Below are 18,292 nucleotides of genomic sequence, written 5' to 3'. Positions count from 1 at the left end.
CGGCTGCATGGGAGATTATTTCTGCAGGGTTTCTCTGCTAAATCTACACGCACGCGGCTGTTAATAACAGCAATAAAGAAAGCCCTGTGACCTTTACTGTCATCTTTCTAATTACCATAGTGATGTAGCTGATTGTGCAAGGACACAGAAGAAGATTCCTTAACTGTAATTACACTCATTTTGCTTAATTAAACACACTTTCATAATACTTATTGGACTTTATGTGTTGTTTTATGAAAACCCAAAGACCCGCTCCAATGAAAATCATGTTTTTGGTTTTTTTAACATGTCATTGTGGCATTTTTATGATGATTGAGGACATAAATAAAGACAATTAGGCACACAATTGCATTTCTCAATAATTCTTTATTCAAATCGTTGTGAATCAGAATCATCAGACAGGTGAAAAAATGGCATTGGAAAAAGCTTGCAGCGATGATGTAGCCACAAAATCTCTGCTCTGCTCCATTCTGAAACATCCACATGCCGACAAAAGTAACATGTACTACTAAATTTTCCTTTGAGATGGCATCTTGATCAAAATGTATTGCTGAATAGCTCCAATATTGATCACCATTTTTGTTGCAACAGGAATGTTGTGTTGGGTTTGTAAGGGACTATAAATTAAGTGAGTAAAAAAAATAGATGGTGGGAAATTAAACTGAGCTTACTATGCGTCAACAGTCCTGCTCACAACTCGGAGCCGATTTCTAGTGATTTTCTGCTGCTTTTCTGAAAATAAGTCCCAGAAAACAACACAACCTTTTTTAAATTTTGGCTAAAAACGAGATAATTGTAATTAAAAAAAACACTGAGAATGCTTTTACATTAGGTTAAAAGATGGCGTGGGACTTTAAAGCTGCAAACGGCGTTGGATGGTCCATATGTGTTACCTGCTCTCGCTGCCACCTTTTGACAGCCTCACTAGGTGAGCTGCTTCTGCACGCTCCTCACTCTCCCTTCTGCCGCTGGCATAATACTCCAAATTAACAAAATACAATTGTTTTCAAAATGGCGGCTTTTCTGTTACTTTCATCTCCATTGGTTGCCTTGGGATGACAGACAGGTCTGTGTAATTTTTAAACTTTTGGATTTCCTTGGCAACTCAAGATTTTTTTGGTAACCACATCCAACAGCCTAATGTGTTCATACCATATGTCATTTTCTTGTGTTTGAGCCAACAACTCATGTATTAAACTTTCACGATATTCCAGTTAAAAAAATGTGCAAGTAACAAGGGAACGCCACTTTTGTGAGCTCGCCATGCCAACACATTTCAAAATGGACCTACTTTAAAACCAGCATTTTTTTCAAGTAGCTTTCCAATGATCTTCGAGGAGTTAGGAGGCGATGGATTGAAATCTCTAGGAGGAGTTTAAATTTGTTGCGTGTACTTAAGATGATTTTATTCGAATATTCAAAATGGCAGCCTTTTCCCGAGATCAAAGGTCAACAAAACTTGGGTTGTGGTTGTCAACTTCACCTGGTGGCATGTGTGGTAAATTACATGATGATCGCTAAAAGCTTTCTTTTCCCATAATGTAGTAAAATGCGAACATCGTCAAATTTCACACTTTGCTACACAATGGCCATCAAGCCTGTGAATATCCCATAATATTTTTAAAAACTTCCTTTGAAAACCCCCAACATAGATGTTTTGGTTTCTTTAATGGATTTTGAGCTTTTTGTTTCTTTCATTTTTTCCCCCGATCCCCATAAGAAATTTGGGCCCCTTTTTTCGGACGTTTTTTCCCGCTCTGGTGTCATTTTTCACAGAGTAGAAGTTCTTGGTGTGTGCAAATTTTGTTAAGGTTTTGAGTATGTTATAGGGGTCATATTTTTGCTCAAAATTGCAGTAAGTAAAAATATGGTGCTTGTAGTCCTTGACTGTTGTGGGCCATAATAATATAAAACATAATCCTACACACAGGGCAGTGTCCTCAACCCAGGATTTTCTAAATCCTGGAATGTATTAAAAACATCTATTTTTTATGTGTAGGTGAGCTCAGTTGCTGTCATTCTAACATTTATTTTTTCCCCCCAGAAAGACTGTTTTGCCTTTCATTCTGGAGTAAAAAATAGGGTAATGTCCCATCTAAAAGAGTCACAGTGGCAGCTCACTGTCAAAAGTTAAACTCTGGATGTTTTCAACCATCAAACTGTCAGTGGAGTTCAAGGAAGAAGAAGAAAAAAAGAAAAATAAGCTCTGCAGACACTGACATCCTTCTGTGTTCAGTATTAGGTTGTGCCTCCTCATCAGCTCAGCATTGAGTCTGGATCATATTCAGCTTTTCAGCAAGTTTTTTTCCTTCTTCTTGTTGCAGTGCAGGCTCCCAACACCACTCCTTTTTCTTCTTCTTCTTTCTTAGGTTTGATTCTTTCATCGCCCTCAGGATTGCAATCCAAAATTAGATCAAGTTCCTCATTCACAGTTAGTTACTTATTGTGGCGCTGCAAAAAAAAAAAAAATGTGCAGACAGAATAGACGTTATTTATAGACCAAAGCCACAGGAAATGATTGGTGTCCTTGTTCTGGATGGATGCATTACTGTATGTGAGCAAGAGAGTGTGAATGTGGAGGTGATGCAACATCTCACTTCACTCATTTAAGCATCACACTCATCTGAACAGCAACTTATGAAGCAGTTTCTGGTTTTTTTGGGGAGGAATCATTTTCTTAACTTTGCTTTGAACAACTTTCCTGTGATCCATTGATCAAAGCAACCAAATGCCTTCCCGTTATTTCAATGTGGCAATGTACATTTATAATAAAGAAATAAAATATAATGTCTTAGAAAAAAATTCAGCAGGTTTGAAAGTGTTTTGCACAAAAATGCACAAAGATCAAGAAGTGGATCATTCTCTTTAGGTGACATTTGAATTTAAATAGAAACTTAGATTCTTCCCAATGTTTAAGTAGATCAGTTTTTTTCTAAATAGAATGATCTGCATCCTACTTCTTCTGGATTGGTAAAGAATAAGTTTCAAACTCTTTTTGCGTTTTCCCCTCTGTGCTGCAACTAAAGTCAATATTTGTTATATAGGAATATAAATACCATGATTTTCAAGGTTTGCTCCCCATTTTGGGTCCAGGTGTGGATTTTTATTATTGAGGTGTCTAAAAAACCCAATTCTCATTATTTTTCTTCTTTTTTGAGAGTCAAAAAAAGTGAAGTGAAATAAAAAAAATTGTGGAATACATTTGTGCAAGGAAAACGTTTTTTTTCTACTAAGGTGTTTCCCACTCCAAACACTAGCTGAATGTTACAATGTTAAAAAAAACTGTTTTATGTGACATCAAATTAGAATAAATTTAAAGTTAAAAGTTTGATTTATATACATGTTTTGCTCTTACAAAAATCGAGGGCAATAATTTATCTCCCATCATTATACAGGTCTTGTAGTTTCAATTGATTTGAAAGAAATCTACTTGATTTCATCCGTTTAATGTTTCAAAGCTGATTTTTTATTTTTTATTTTCATGATCTCCCTTTCCAGAGACATGTGTGTTGATTGAGATGTAACTCCACCACGCAGGAGAAGGAGGATTTTAATGGCCACATCCAGTCTGTCAAAACAAAAGTGACATTCCAATCAAAAATTTTAAAAAGCAGCACGTTCTCCTAAATAGTGAATTAGTGAATTTCCCCATCATGGGATAAATAAAGTTATCTAATCTAAATACAGATTATGATCAGAAAATTCCACTTTAAGTTCTAAAAACATCACTAATATATACAGTGGAACAAATAAGTATTTGTCAGTAACTGGATATACAAGTTGTCCCACAAAAGAACTTGGTCTGTGATAAATAAAATAAAAAACAGAATCCAGAAAATCACTTTGTACAATTATTGAAGAATTTATTTGTAAAATTGTTCAAAAAATGAGTATTTGGTTAATTACAAAATTTCACCTCAATGCTTTGTAAAGTAGTCCTGGTTTCAATGACAGAAGTCAAACATTTGCTGTGGGTCTACACTAGGTTTGCACACACTGTAGCTGCGTTTTCGACCAACCCTTCATGCAAATCATTTAAGAGATCTGTGATATTTTGGGGCCGTCACTGGGCAACACAGACTTTCCACTCCTTCCACTGATTCTCTTTTGAACTGAGGCTCCGAGACTGACTCCAGAACCTTGAAATACCTTTTGTGTAGCCACTCTTTTGTACTCATGGGAGGAGGTTTCTTACCATACATGTTCCCAATAAAGTGGTACTGAATATGGATCATTCCTTTTTTTTCTTTTAACAGAGAAGCAGTACCGAATCATGATGTTTCCACCCTTAAGCTTCATAGTGGGCATGGTTTTCCAGGGATGGAACTCAGCATCCTCCCCCCTCCAAACATGGCGAGTAGCATTTATTCCAAAGGGTTACCATCTTGGTCTCATCTAACCATGTGACATTGGGACAACTTGAAGAGTCAAAGACTGCCAAAAACCTTTTTGGCCCCCTCTATGTCAAGCTTGAAATTATAAAATATATATCAAAACCCCCAATAAAATTGTGCATTTAAAAAAAAAAAACAGCCGTCTTTTAAATAATGAATTGCTGTAGATAAGAAAATAGGTAATGAACTGAAATCAATATAAGTACTGTAGTTTGCTTGAGTGAACCCATATGAACACAAATTTTTATGGAAAGGGATTTCCAATCTTTTGCATTCATGTTATCAATACGAACCGCTAAACACATGTTCTTGAATGTTTGTTTTCATGCTGAACAAACAGGAAGGGGCTTCTTCTTTGTTTTTTTTCTACTGTTTACTGGCGCATGTCCGCCACCTACAGTTGGAAGAAGCTTGGTGCCAAATATCAAAGCGGTGCAAATCTTGTGAATCTTACTCCAGGTTTTTTTCTTTCATGGCTCAGTTCTAATGTATGAAAGACTTGGTGTCATATAAGCCGCAAGTATTAATGGTTTTTCCATGATCAATTTTCAAACACTTGGCACTTCTGTGAATTAAAAGGGACGCCATCAATGCATTACTACCAAATCTGCGTCCCTAATTGGTCAAAGTCCAGCCTGATTTAACTGGCAACCTGCATTTAATGGCCGCACGTTTTGTGCATATACTTGCATAGCTATGAGTGAGCATGAAATCCCTAAAAGTGCATATGCATTTAGGTCAACTTTTCATTGAAAGTGGCTGCTTCTATGCGCTTGACGATGGTGATGTATAGCGTCACAAAAACACACTTAATATTTTAAAAAACATGTGACTGTGTACAAAAACTGTTCCTAACAGTGTATTGATGTAAACCAACATAATATTTTGGGTTTCCAAGTCTTTTAAGTCTTGTCTTTTTAAAAATCGACATATTACAGCTATATTTTTAATATCAAAAACATCATCTTCTATATTTAATGCTTTCACCCTTGACACTACATCTAAATTATGAAATAATATGTTTAAATACACATCTGGTTGCTTTAACTTTACAGATTTGAGACTGAACATCTTAAATTGGTGGCAGCATAAAAGAACACAAGCATGCATACGGAATGAGAGAGGAGGCTGATCAGACACCTGATCCTCAACCTGCAAGGACCAATAACTCATTTCCATTTAAATTAAAGATGCCCATGTTGGCAAGGCGTTACGAGCTATTGCCAATGATGAGGGGAAATAATTGTTTTTTTCCCCGAAATAACAGCAGTAAAAGAGCTCTTATGATCAATAACTGATCTTTTATTTTGTCCGATAGATTTTTGCTGTGAATTTAAAATTGATTGGGAATCACTTTGATGGCTTTTCAGTCCACTTGGATGATCTTATGCAACAGGTGACAAAATGGATTATGTAAAGAGCATGATTGGAAAAGAGACATCATTTAATATGTCTCTGCTGTGCCTCTCTCCCCGTTGACTGAAATAGATTTTATAGTAATAGATGAGACTCAATTAAAAAAGATAGATAAGCAAAACGGACCCAGTTCCATGTTACTGGATACCAGGACTTCCACAGTCCATTTTATCGATCCACCATAGCCTCACTCATGGGAGCCGGTTTAGCTCGTGCTGGTTTGCGGCGCCTTCCGTCCGTGAAACCAGGGTTCAACTCCGGGCTGCTCCCTGTTCCCTTCTCTACCTCTGTGCCGGTTCCAAGCCCGGTTTGAGAAGGTTGCGTCAGGAAGGGCATCCGGCGTAAAACATTGCCAAATTTACCATGCGACTTGTTCGCTGTGGCGACCCCTGATGGGAGAAGCCGAAAGTGGAAGACCATAGCCTCACTCTGACCTAATAACTTGAGCTTTGCTGTCTTTACTGAACACACAGATAAATCCAGAGGTGCAATCTTTGACACTGAAAGAGCCATTTGGTCCAGTTTTTAACGGACCAGTGAGACCCATAAAGTCCCACTTTCCATTTAGAAAAACCCTTTATTTACGTTTTTGTGGCCATTAAGCCATTAATTTTTAACATCTAGTTTGTAGATATTTATAAAAGTGCTACATTTTTTCATTTAACAATTGTAACTTATTGTACGTTTGACAGTAGCAAATCCAAGTTCCTTTCAAAATAAAATACACCTCGTGTAAAATAGGATAAAGGATATGTGCAAGAAGCCTATTGTAATCATACACCACTCTTACAATAGATAAAACCTTTAGCCATAACTTTGTTCTGTTATCTGACATGTTTAAAAATGTAAAAATAGGCGACAAAACATTAATAACTAAAGCAAAATGACCAAAACTACAAACCAATTGTTTATTCAAAGCATTTTTTTATTAACATTTAAAGATAAAGGAGCCACAAGTTGCTCTGGAACCCCAGTTTGCAGACCATGGTCTTTAACGTCTGGATGAATCTTTGCATTTACTGCTTATTCTAAATAAAGCTTTGTACAATATAGCTTCAGTTGGTTTATATGTTTAGATAGTGTCATAGTAAATAAGTATTAGCCTAGTTTGTATTTAATCACGAAACAGACAATTTATCTCAGATAACTAGAAATATTTCTTAAAAAACAAAATAAACCTTTAATTTATCATGTGGGTGAAGATGTCAAGCATTTTTCAGACTTTGTAATATGACAGTATACTAAAGTCTGGTCTAACAACCGAATAAAATGTTAGGCTGGGTTTTGTGTTACAATTCCGAAAGTTGGGAGAAGAAAGTGTTTTGTTAATTTAGATATGAAGATTACAAGGACATTATCTCATTATCTGGAGATAATAAGGACGGGATTCTTGTGATGTGTTAAAAGGGGTTCCATGTTTATCAAAGATCAGACAAGTCGACACATTTCCTTGAGTTTGGTTAAATTGAGAGAACAGAAAAGTGTTTTTCGGAGCTTTAGAATGAAAAATTGCTGGTTCTACCGTTCTGTTTCTCATAAATGAAAAATAATCAAACTTCTCTCATGTACAAACTAAATTATAATTATTGGGTGGTCTGTGGCGTCTTACAGATGCTCAGAGAAAATGCAAACATCTGGCATTAGTCATCAAAAAAAGAAAAGCCACAATCTCCCTTCCAGATCAATCTCAAACTGAAATGCCCTCTCTGATTTTGCTGTGTCATTCTATGGCGGGGGGGGCGGGGGGGGCACATTGAATGGAGATTGAATGAGTGGGAAAAAATGAAAACTAATTCTGGATCCACGCAGGTGTGCTGTGGCTAAGCCATTAAGATTCAGGAATGCCTTGTGGGATGTGTTAAAACGCTGAGCGCCAGGAAAACGATTTAAGTGACTTTGAGGGAGGGTTCATCGTTGGGAGGCGGATGGAAGGATTTCCAGTCACAAAGATGGCTCAAGCGTTTGTTTCGACATGCCATTGATTTAAGTGGCACCTGGAGTTAGAGCTCTAAGGAGGACATCAGTAAACATGGGAGGAGGCTGACTGACGGTGCACATTTGAGCGCCGTGACTCATCATGATATATAAAAAAAAAACATGACCGGAGAATGCTGGACACAGTAGGCCTCACCACCTGCAGGGATAAATATTACACTGGGACATAATAAACAGCCTCTTTCTATGCTCTTTTAATTTCCTTGAGGATTATTAAAGCTTCTATTCTATTGTATTCTCTGCTCACACATAATGAATGAGCTCTGCGGCACAAGACGGATGCCCAGGTTAGCCGTCCTTCACAAACAGATGAGTGATGTGTGGTGGTGCACACCAGTGGTTCAGTGCAGGCTTAAGACCTGCAGGGAGGATTTCAGTGATGTTTCTTCTGCTCCGTGAGCCATTTGGCTGTTTTGGGCCCAATTGTTTTTATAGAGACCAAGTGTCTCTGTGAATCAATACAAAGTTGTTCTGAAACCCACTTCATCTCTTGCTGAAACATTTTTTTATCCTGATGTTGTCCCGGATGACGGTTGCAGAGTGTTGCCCTTTGGTTTGGTTTGTTTGTCAATTCTGACTTCTTAGCTCTTGCACTGTTGTGTTTCAGATTCAGACTTCTCCTGCCACAGTCTCACCTGGTTTCACTTGATAATTACAAGCAGCTGTTCTCATTGAAGTTAAACATCCTCGGTGTATGCAAGGGTCTGGTTGTCAGGTCATCTGCCTTCTCAGACTTTTTGTTTCTCTAGTTTTCAAGCTTGATCTCCTGTATTTGAGTCCCCTTGATCCCAAAAATTAACTAAAATGCTGTGGATGACACAGGGAAGTTGACATGCTGAATTTGTTTGATTCACAAATTCACGATTCAATGTGAAACTTGTTCAATCATATCCAGTCAAAACCATTTCTATTTGGTTAGGATTACAAATTACTAGGTATAAACTGAAAACAGTTAGAATTCAATTGATAAAATTGTTATGTGTTACAAAAATACTAAGTAAAACCAGAAAAAATACTTCAAATGAAATTTGATGTATGGATTTTATATTGTTTTTTTTAAGACTGAGATTAAATTGTTTTTGAACACAGCTCCAATATAGAAGTCCAATTTATTGTACTTTACTTAAGTTAATGTCCTTTATCCTTTTTATTTTAATTTTTTTTCATAAATTGTTTTCTACATTGTCAAACTTGGCTGTAAAATGTAATAACAAATATCATCATATTCTCCTGACCTCAGCAATGCAAATTTATCCTCTATAGAGGCCATTTCCGAACCTGAATATGTCTCCACAACTGCATCCTACTGAATTAACTTGTTTAAGTATCTATGACTGTGAGACAGAACTGAATCGAGTGAGTGTAATGTCACCTAAAGAAAATGGCTTAATTCCGGCTCCAACCAAATAAGGTGCATTTTGTCGCCATTTTTTTTGGATGATGCAATGTTGGAGTCAGATGTCACCAGTATGCAGTGTTTGTTCCAAGTCAACTTTTTTATGGCAACCGACCACTCTAGCCAATCAGGATTGGGCTTTTTGGAAGTCCACACCCCACTACCGCCTGAGCACGGGACCAGGAAAATGTGTTAATCAAACGTTTAACGTGAGACCACGCAACTGATTGGTCAGGTTATGACTTTAACAATTTGCACCACAGATAAAAATAATATGATAAAAAATGTTCAAAGCAATAATGGTTATTCTGACAAATATAGCTGTTTATTTCGGTATAGAAATCAATGGGATTTTAGCTTCATGGCGCCAGTGGTCACATCCTATTTGGAACGTGAGGAGAAGTCACTCAGTCCAGATGTCATGACATTTGGGGCCTTTCAATGTTACCAAACCTGAAGGGGTGGGGCTCTGGGACTTACAGTTTCTAGTGGGACAAATTTTGTTTCGCTGGTAGTCAGGATGATATTCTAATATAGATATATAGTATTTGTGTGCAGAGACGTTTGATACTGCTTGCCGTCTATTTTTGCTCAGGTAGTCAAGTTCAACCACTGAGTGTAACTGAAACCTTTTAAGAGCCTAAGAAAATATTTTTGATGTACCTACTCCATTAATTATCTTTTGTTTTGTCTAAAAAGAAAAAAAAACATTAAAATTGGAATTAAACTTCACAAAAAATCTATTCATTTTCTTTGTTTATTCTGTCTTTATTTGTTCATTTGTTTTAAAAAAAAGACTGAAGGATGAATTCAAACAAAGGATGCACTTTTGCTCATTCCTGAAAAATCCTGACGTCTGTTTTCTGGACTTTTCTGTGCACAGCATTAGAATGAGTTAATTACACAGATATGTAATGCTCTGACAACACACCAGGTTTCTTGTCACGCAGGGATTTCATGCACTACTAGCCTACATGTTGTACAGGAAACATGTGCAAAGCCGATTTGGGATCCGTTTGCCATTTTTACCTACAGCAGTCATGCAAAACAGTTTAAATGAACTTGCAACACAGACATTATTGAGAAAGTTTTGTAGGAAAGTAGGGTCTTCTTTTTAATGTGGAAAAACTTGATAGTACAGCAATTAATTGTTACCCATGGTGCATGGACAGCATGCAGAATTGAAAAAGAATTGTCATCATTTGAGCAAGCTCTCCGCAGGTCCCTCATCCGTTCATACTGACCAAAACAAAGATTTTGGCACTTAAAAACAACTCGACTCAAATAAGAAGATCCCAACACCAGCATTAACTTGTCTGCATTATCATGCCAGCAGTCTTAACTCTTCCACCACTTCCACAAAAGCTCTAGGGCCAAAAAAAAGGACAACAAGTACACAGTCTAGGATTCATAAGTATCTCTAAGATCACATTATATTCCTGCCTCCAGAACTCTGTTTTAGGTGTAGAACATCCCTGTTACCACCTGTGGTGTGCCAGCTTACCTCTTTAGCGTACTGCCGTCAGGGTGCCTCTTCATAACCCTGTTTACGTGATTATTCAGACTTTTGTCCTGTATTTGATGATTTTAGGGACTGATCTTCTGACGGTTTACTAGTTTAAAAAAATGGTGGAAAACTTGTCAGGGAGGCCAAGAAAACTCATTTGATTGTCCGTCAACATGATACATAATAGGATTTATCAAACGTGAAGCAGGACTGCAGTCACTGTTTGTTGTATGTTTGAAAGGCAGATTCTGATTCATACAACTTTATGCACAAATGGCTGCAGCCATTTTTTCAGTCATGACGCTGAAATCCGTAAAAGGAGACACATTTCTGCTCATTTGTTCTTTGATTTGCCTGAGGCAAAGATTATTGAGACGCAGGTAATTGTTTTGAATGAGTTACAGTCGGATCTTGAAACAGTGATGAAAATCAAAGCTGACACTTCTCTATTTCCCCTTTTTTCCTACATTAGCTACATTTTTACTTTGGGTGGTGTTTATAAGTCAATTTCTCTCCCTTCCTTCACTCTTTTTTTTCATGTGACACAGTCTCAGGCATTTGGTATTGAGGGGCCTGTCCAGTTGTACCCCATCTTTAATCCCGGCCAGTGGTGGAGCTAGAACATTTTATAATTTTGGGGGGTGGGGGGCAAAAGGGAGGCAAATGAGAACATAGTATTTAAATTTAATGTAATTTAATTTTAATTTAATTGTTATTTTTGTCTTGCTTAAACAAGTTTGTACTGATGACTTCTTTATCCTTGTCAACATTTAAACTAATATTGACTCAAAATTAGGGAGCAAGTGGAAGGAGGGGCGTCGTTTCTGTTCATTATCAGACACAGACTGCTCAGATACAGAGTATGCGCTGTAATGGCTTGAACATCCCACCTCCAAACTCGCATCCCACAAAACAACGTGCACGTTGTTCAAGAGGACCTGGCTGCAGACATTAATGGCCAGAACCGGAAGTCCTCAACTGGAACCGGAAGAACCCACATATCGCTTGAAAAAACTGTATTTTAACAGTTACGTTTTTTTCCCCTTTTTAAGCTACAATTACATTTTTTCTTTAGAATTCTGAATACTTTTGGGTTAAGGTTAGCTCAGCAGAGCATTTCTGTTTTTCTTCACTTATTTGCTCTTCGTCTTCTCTCCATTGCATTGACTACAGGAAACTGCACCCCATGGTGCACGCTAATTCCCTGTTTAAATACTTGATGTGCGTCTGTTATACAATGCGCATATCTTAGAAAATCACCCACACGTTCCTTGCATGTGCACTTAAATTTGCTCTTTTTATTGGAATATAAGTAAATAGAACTCTTAGTATTACTATTACTATCTTTGCATTGCGTGCAGCCTTGAGAGGTGTGTTGTTGTCATGTGTGTTTTTGTAGAGAGTGGCGCACACAAAACTTTATTTCAATATCCATTAAGGAACATGTCCATGTAAATAACAGCCAGTGTTTTATTTTTGAATTTTTACCTGAAATCATCTTAAAAACATAAAGATGTGAGTGCATGAAAGAATCAGAACTGATTTATTTAGCTTAAAGTTCTTGCTTAATAACTTGCTTTTCTCTTTGCTCTCATCTATGATGTGAGCAAAAAGGACGCCAGATGTACTGTGCACAGTCAGCATGTGTGTGTGTGTGTGCGCGTGCCTTTGTGTGTGTTGAAGGGGAGAGTTGGATAGACAGGAAAAGCTTGAGGAAAATAAAGCAGATGAAGTCCTGCTGGCGCAAACTCAATGAGGACTTAAGGGCAATATAAAAAATAAAAAAAAACAATCCAACATCTGTGCACTTATAACCTTGTAATATTTCAAATGGTTGTCAGAAAGTTATCCTAAAGTATAATTATTCGACTTCTGGTGTGATGCTGCACATATCTTGCATCTTCTCTGGTGTTTTCTGATTACTAGAACACTCCCATATATGTTGCAGACAATACCTTGATGTTTTCTGAAATGATTTTCCCCATTTGATGCAGAAAGTATGTCAAAATTACTTAATAGCTTCATGTCTTTCATACATCTACTAAATCCACTTGGTCCTGGTGCTGGGTCACAGGGATGCTGAAGCATACTCAGCCACTTGAATCAGTCCATTGCAGGGTTGCTCAGTAACAGATAAACACATACACTCACATTCACACAGGCCAGTTTGAAGTCCCCAATTAACCTAAAAAGCAATTTTCTGGACTGTGGGAGGAACCTAGATTGTGGAAAAACAAATAAGAATTGACTAAATCCAATATTTAAAAAAAAATTATAATTGATTTAAAAAAATAAATTTTTGATTCGATTTGTTTCGACCAAAAGTTTCTACTCAACTACAATCAGGCTTAAACTGTTAGAAATAAATATTTAATATTCAATCCAGCTTGCCTTTTCATAACTAATAAAGTTTAAAAAGCAGAGTTTATACACTGAAAAAAATGGATGAAAATGTTTTATATTCGTGACTCAAACATTTGCTCTTGAATGTTTTGTCAAAATTAAACCTTTGCCGGCAGGATTTCTAAATTTATTTTTTCTCCAGAGCTCCAATTCATGAATAAAATCTTTTTATTTTTTTAATCACCGACTGTTGGGCCTAAAATCCAGAAGTTCAGCCTTTTCAGTCAAACCAGACAAATTGAAGTCAGTGAACTGTTAACCCTCTAAAATGTTTCTGTGTTTGACTACTTGTTTTTGCAATTGTCTTTTGGTTTATTTGTTGTTTCCTCCCTTCTTCTTTTTCTCATTTTGTGGATTTCGTACAGCAGCAAACAAATGTCTCATGGGAACCAATGAGAAACATAAACGTAAGCTTTTTATCATTTCCCAAGTGTCCGTGAACAAAACTGATATCATTTCTATCCCTCTGATCTATCTAGTGGTGCTGCATGAAACCCAGTTAAAAAGTAGGCTGGGTTGTTCTGATGGATTGTAATTGGCAAGAGATGCACAGCAGAATGACAACAGAGCATGTGAGCAGCAGCTGCTGCACTCCAAGCTAAATTTTATTCATGAGTCTGCAAAGAGCACGCACAAATGCGCACGCAAAAACAGTTGAGATTGTCCTTCCATTCGCTTGGCTCTTGCGATGGACGCTAGCTTTCCCATGGAGCATCCACCGGATCATCCCCAACATTACCCGGAGCTGAACCTGGAGCTGAACCCACTCAAAACAGTGGAGATGACAGTGGACTTCAGGAGGAACCCCTCCACTCCCCCCCCACTCACAATTCTCAACAGCACTGTCCCCTCAACAGACTCACACAGGTTCCTGGGGTCCACCATCTCACGGGACCTTAAGTGGACCGCTCACATTGACTCACTCCGGAAAAAGGCTCAGCAGAGGTTGTACTTCCTGCGACAACTCAAGAAGTTCAACCTGCCTCAGGAGCTGCTGACCATTTTCTACACTGCAATAATCCAGTCTGTCCTGACCACATCCATCACGGTCTGGTTTGGTTCAGCTACCAGACACGACAGAAACAGACTTCAGAGAATCATCAGATCTGCTGAGAGGATTATTGGTACCAGCCTTCTCCCCATTCAGGACCTGTACCGATCCCGTGCCAGGAAGCGGGCTGGCAGGATCGTAAAAGACCCCTCTCATCCTGGACACTGCCTTTTTAGCCTCCTCCCGTCAGGGCGACGCTTTAGGACACTGCGAACCAAAACCACTCGCCACAAAGACAGCTTCTTCCCCCGAGCTGTCACTCTTATGAACACCTGACTCCAGACTACTCAAGGACACTGTACAATCACATAAACTGTCCAACTGGAATTACTGCTGCTGCATTTTTCCTTTTTTATTTTTTATCTTTTTGTCTTGTTATTTCAATCTATTTCCTTATTCAGTTATGTTTATTTATTCATACAGCTACCTTACACTTACCTTCTTTTATATTATTTATCCCTTTATTATTTATCCTTCTACCTTGCTAGTTTGCACGAGAGCACAAGTAACCGAAGTCAAATTCCCTGTACATGCGCTGTACTTGGCAAATAAAGTGATTCTGATTCTGATTCTGATTCTTCTCCTTGTGTTATAAATGAACAGTAGACAGAATGCAAGTGTCTTGACTGAGGGACAATTGCCACGGTAATGATAAGTGAAGTTTCTCTTGTGAAGAACAAACTATGCTTCACTGCCAAGGCAGACACTTGATGGTTTTTCCAAATGCCTCCTACTTTTGCAAGAGTCTGTGATGAATGAACAAAGTTTCTGGACAATATTAATGAGCTTAACTGAGTGAGAAGACTCCGCATAGCAGTCAGAATCAATTTTTACCTTTTCCTTTGTTTTACCTTTTTCCCTCTTGTTTTTCCTGTTTCCCTGAGGTCAGCTATCCTGGTTTTAAGCGTGTCACAGAGGAGATTAACTCTTCAATACATTTCCCTGTCTACTTTTAAGTGTTTGCTCTGTCTTTGGGTCCTTGGCTTGCAAAGCAGAGGAGATTACTATAAATCTTTTGCAACCCAACCTGCAGCTCAGTCACCTTAGCACCGTGATGAACGAGTCTGAGGCTCATTAGGCATAAATGGAGGAAAAACATGCTGCAAATTCCACAAAAAGATCTATAAATGTGATTAATAGGGAGCTCATCAGGTGAGGTGACAGTGTGCATTTCAAGCAACCACAGCGCCACTCATTTCCAACAGTTCTGTGACAGGAAAAAAAGGGAGAAAGGTGAAAAAATAGAAACATACTCCTCAGCTGAAGGCCTTCTCTGTGCATTTGACAGGCTCATATGGCACAACGGCACTTCAGGATATGCTGCAGGAGCTGTTACAGCATGCTGCCCAAACTTTCCAAAATAATTCACTTGACAGGATGGCTTTTATGATAAAAAAAGGCTCTTCAAATGTATGTTTCATTTTGAGATATGGTACAATTTGGATCTTGGAGTTATGATTTGTATATGCGTTGGAACTGTTTTAAAGACCCACTCCAAAGAAAATTGTGTTTTTTGTGCCATTTTCTCATAATGGAGGGCATACATGTAGAAAATTAAGATTAAATTTGGTTTTATTTAAAATGTTGTGAATCAGGAGCCGATTAGAAAATGCTGTTGTATAGCTTCAATTGCGCTCGCCATTTTTGTTGCACCGCTGTTTTGTGCTGCTGCTGCTGCTGCTGCTGCATCCTAACACTCTGCTCACCTGGCAGGTGAAGCCAATGGTCTTGATCAGCACCTCCCAGGTATTTAAGTCAGGGGAGGCCTCAACCAAAGGAGAGGTATGCAGAGAGAGCAGAGCAGGAGGCTGAGGAGCAGTTGTTTTGAGTTTGTGCTGTGCTGTGCTGTGCTGTGCTGTGCTGTGCTGTGCTGTGCTGTGCTGTGCTGTGCTGTGCTGTGCTGTGCTGTGCTGTGCTGTGCTGTGCTGTGCTGTGCTGTGCTGTGCTGTGCTGTGCTGTGCTGTGCTGTGCTGTCTTATACTGCTGGGTTTTGTTATTTCAGTTTGGGGTTGGACCTTGGTAGTCATTATTTGCGGGCTTTGTTTGTTTCTTTCATTGGTTAGTTTCTGTTAGGCAGCCTTAGCAGGGAGCTGCTGACTCCGACGGTCAACATGGCTGGGTCAGTTGTCACAAGGGGCCACTTTTGCCGCCATTATTTCACCAGTGAATAAAACACAGGTTTTTGAAAATATTCTTTGTGTTGAAATACTGTAAAATACAATGTAATCCTTGTGCTATCCTAGGCACTTTAACATTGGGAGTGGGGTCATCTAGACCCCACAAGACAGTGGCTAAACCTTTTTTTTTTTTTTTTTTCTTCAATGATATGTGATGGTGTCCATGGATTACATGAAATCCTCTCCACCTTTGTGATTGAAGGGATAACGTGCCAATGTAAGAATCGGGTCATCTGGACCCCATAGAATAGCACAAGGGATATGATACAGTTTTTTTCATCTTCTCAATGTAAAATATATATTAAAAACAATTTTTTTTTTTTCACAACAGAAACAATATTAATACAAACAGCATCTTATTTGGTGGAGTAGGATTTAGTAGCTCATGGGTTATTGTCAGTGAGAAAACGACCCAGTTGGTTCTGTAGTGTATGTATTTGTCTATTTATTTGATTTTTGGGCAGAGTAGAACTCTTAGAGCTCAGATTAAAATAAATCTCCAGCAAAATGAAAAAAAAAAACAAAACTTGGACCTATAAGTAAAATATTTCGTTTTCCAATTGTTCAGTTTTTTGTTGCATAAACAAATAAAAGTGTCTTCAGCTTTTCTGATAGTATTTCACTTAGCTTATTTTGGCATTATAAAACTCACTCAGGTGTTCTGGACTCCTGATCACGTCAAAACCTAAAATTATGCTGGAATTGTGATGATGGACCCGAATCCAGGGCACAAATGGCAGGAGGCAGATGGATGACGAGACTCCAGATAATTTATTCATAAACAAACAGCTCTGCAGAGCAGAGAGCCCTAAAAAAAAAGAAGAAAGAAATAGGATCTCAGACAGGAAGAGGAAGCAGCAAAGTAATGTGAATCTCCAACGCGGATCCGGGGAACTGACAAAATAAATGGAAAGATCTGTGTGTAGACTGGATCAACAAACATAATAGTCAGAAATCAAAAATTGATTGAGAAAAATCCCAATTGACACTAAAAGAGTCCTTCACAGTAATATTAGGCTTTCTTCCAGTCAGAACCTTCTTAAAGAGATTTAATTGCAGAAATGATCCCAAAGATCTCAAAATGTCTTCACAAACTCGAAATATCTGAGCTGTGTCTCAGCCCCATGACACAGACAGCAGTGTAAAGACTTCCATCTGGATCACTCTAACTTCTGCTGTAAATAATTAAAGCTACAAACAAACCAGTGGCAATGCAATTAGAATTCACTACAATTAAAGATGATTAGGCAGGATTTAACGGAAAACAGTACAAACAACTGAATATGAAACAATATTTATGAGCAGAAATAATGTAGAACACCTGGACGTAAAGCTATAGCAAACTGTCTAGAGGCCCCACAGCAGCATCACAGATGGACAAATAAGTCGTTGTTGGCACAGAGGGAGGCAGAAACTTGATTTGCAGAGCGGTAATCAGAAAGATAAGGAGACAGGAGATAAATGAGTGGACAATGAGTTGGTGGGAAGAGCAATTACTTATTGGGAAGAACACATGGACAGGAGAGGAATAGTAAGTGTAGACATCAGGGCAGTCTGGGTGAAAATCAGTGAAAAGTAACATGGAACTTGGATGGAGCAAGAACGCGGTGAAGATCTGAGGTAAGAGATGGGAAAAAATGTCCTAACTGGCAATAGTGTCTACATGATTTTTGTTTCTGTTTTCACACTGACATGTTTAGATAAAAACAGGAAAAACAAATTCTCATATAGAAACTTTGTTTTATTCGACTGATGGCAGGATGTGCACTGAAGTGATTCCCAACAGATACTCTTTGCATGTTGGGGAAGAGTTAACGGAACACAGACAGCGTAAGTATGGCCAAATGGACGAGCTGGCTGGCTGGCAGGAAGTAACAGGGTGTACGCTTCTTTTTGATTGGCTCTAATTATGATCTACTGCCGTGCCTCCCAGGGAACTGCTGACTGCACGAT

This window comes from Oryzias latipes, chromosome 4, assembly GCF_002234675.1.
Source record: "Oryzias latipes chromosome 4, ASM223467v1".
Lineage (NCBI taxonomy): Eukaryota > Metazoa > Chordata > Actinopteri > Beloniformes > Adrianichthyidae > Oryzias > Oryzias latipes.
Note: the sequence above shows the minus strand (reverse complement) of the source record.